Source organism: Leucoraja erinacea, chromosome 8, assembly GCF_028641065.1.
Source record: "Leucoraja erinacea ecotype New England chromosome 8, Leri_hhj_1, whole genome shotgun sequence".
Classification (NCBI taxonomy): Eukaryota; Metazoa; Chordata; class Chondrichthyes; order Rajiformes; family Rajidae; genus Leucoraja; species Leucoraja erinaceus.
In genome coordinates this window covers 46,349,912-46,352,675 of record NC_073384.1, presented here as the reverse complement: position 1 = coordinate 46,352,675, position 2,764 = coordinate 46,349,912, and positions in this window count along the sequence as shown.

Genomic DNA, 2,764 nt, shown 5'->3' with positions numbered 1-2,764 from the left:
TACCTGGGGCCAGGCGGTGAATCTATCAGTGGAGCAATTGGATCTCTGTTACATTATGAAGAGTAATTGTTAAAACCAGAATTGATTTTATAGAAGATTTGCAAAAATCAGGGAAAACAGATAAGATCAATACAGAGAAACTGGGCTGATTGTTGGGTCTAAGACAGTGAAGAAGCTGCTAGAGCTGCTGCTTAACATTGCTAGAGACCCAGGTACAATCCTGATCTTGGGTGCTGTCTGTGTGGAGTTTATACATTCTCACTGTGACCACGTAGGTTTCCTCTGGGTGCTCCTGTATCCTCCCACACCCCAAACACGTGCAGGTTTATAAGTTGATTGGCTTCCGTAAAACAAAAAAAAATCTCCAAAACATGTAGGGAGTTGAAGAGAAAGTAGGATAACATAGAACGAGTGTGAATAGGTCACCAATGGTCAGCCTGGATTCTGTTTCCATGCTGCATTTCTAAACTGAAGATGATGATGTCTAAACGTTAGAATTAGGCTTTTCATGATTGAAGTTAGAATGTAATTTGGCTTACAAAGGATGTAAGAAATTAAGAACTCTTTGACCATTTCCAAGCAATGATAGATAATTTAAAAACATAGATTGATTTTTTTTTGGTTATCATAAGTATTAAGAATATAATGCAGGGTTGCTGGATGTTACAAGCACCACTGCTGGGAAGTCAACCTTGTACCATTTAAGGTTGTACAAATATGCCTTTAGTCAAACATACTTGAATAAAGGCATCAAAGGTAATGCTAAGTTTGCCGAAGAGACAAAGACGTGTACAAAAATTATGGAGAGTCCATAAGAAGGCACAAAGAAATAGGTTAAATAGACGAGCAAAGATCTCGGACATGGAGCCTTACAGAGGAAAATTTTAAATTGTCTCTATTGACAAGAAAGCATTAAAAATGACATATTATTCCAAGTGAAAGGACAGCTCTGAGGAGAGAAATGTGGGCATTCTAGTGCATGAGCACAGTAGTCTTGCATGCAAATATAACAAATAATTAGGAGAGCTAACGGAATGATCCTGTTTATTTCTCGGGAAATTTAATAAGAAAATCGGGAGGTTGGGCTTTATTTATATTGGTGGGACCACACCTGGAGTACTTGTCTGCTCTGGATCTTTGGCTAGTTTGCCATAGAAACATAGAAAATAAGTGCAGGAGTAGGCCATTCGGCCCTTCGAGCCAGCACTGCTATTCTAAATGGTCTACCCTTTATTTTTAAACTGTGACCCCTGGTTCTAGACTCCCCCAAATACATCATTTGCAGGATGGTTCTTCACTTCTACCGTCCTTTGTGGAATTACTTCCTGACCTCAGCCATGAAAGGCCTGTTACGCAAATTGATATTTTAAATCTGTGAGCAACTTAACTGAGTGACGGGATGTGCTAGAGCAAGCCTTGCCCCCTGATCAGCCTCTCAAAGGCATTAACAGGGGGCAAAGCCCCATTCCCAGCTTTGCCATTTCAGATCTGCCAATGTTTGTTTATAACTCTGAATGTCTCTGACAGAAATGTTAAAGTGCAATTAGAAATGATACCAAAAAAATAAATTCTTAAGATTACTATGTTTTTTAAATTAAAAAATAAATAATATTAATGCAACAAATTAAAAATGCATCAAATAATTAAAAATTATGAAAAATTAGGGTGAGACAGTTGCATAGCGGTAGAGCTGCTGCCAGAGCCTCAGGTTTGATCCTGACATGGGTGCTGTCTGACCAGAGTTTGTATGATTTCCCTATGACCATGTGGGTTTTCTCCAGGTGCTCCAGTTTCGGTAAAATTATTAATTGTCCCTAGTGTGTAGGATCGTGCTAGTGTACGGGGGTGATTGCTGGTTGGCGTGGAATCGGAAGGCCAACGGGCTCGTTTCCATGCTGCATCTCTAAAGTCTAAATGATTAAAATACCTTGTTTTCATTTACCTCTAACACACAGAATAAAATTGCTATTGAACTTAAGATAGACACAAATTGCTGGAATAACTCAGCGGGTCAGGCAGCATCTCTGGAGAAAAGGCGCAGGTGGTGCTTTGGGTCAGAACCCTTCCTGAGACTTGCTATTGAACGTAATAGGCATGTGGCTCCTGCACTGATTGTAATCTGGTGAAGGAACTGAGAGCATTCCCAAGTACAGTATATGAGTTGGGGAATCTCAACAAGATCCATCACTGCTGCTTATTTATGTGGCATAACACCGCCACGGAATTGCTGGTGGATATCAGCCGGTAACTTAATGTCAGGACAGCCGGTATTTATTGTCAAAATCTATGCCATTATGTAGCGGCTTCCATCTCTCAGATAAAAAGCAACTCATGGACAGGTGTCAATACTCCTCTTGAGTCAAGTGCTTAGAAGTGTGAAAGAATGCCTTGCAATCTGATTCTCTAACCAACCCACGACTCCAACCTAGGTCAAAGGCCCTGGGGTCCACCAGACATCTAACCTGACAGTCAAAGAAGACATCAGAATGTCAGCACATGGGGAGTGATGCACAGGGGTGGGGAACTTGTTCACCAGCTTTAACTCCAAAGAATTAAAGATTTAGAGCCATCACCGTGCTGCCCATTTCAACACATGTCCATTTACACAATAACAAAATCTTTTTTCGTATTCTCATTGTGAAAACTTCTCAGCTTTTAGCAGAATGCGAACAGTTCACCTTCCATCCGGATAAAGACCACGGTGAAAAAAAAAAAAAAAAAAAGGGCCGCAACAGGGAACATTTTTTTTCATTTCTTTATTGAA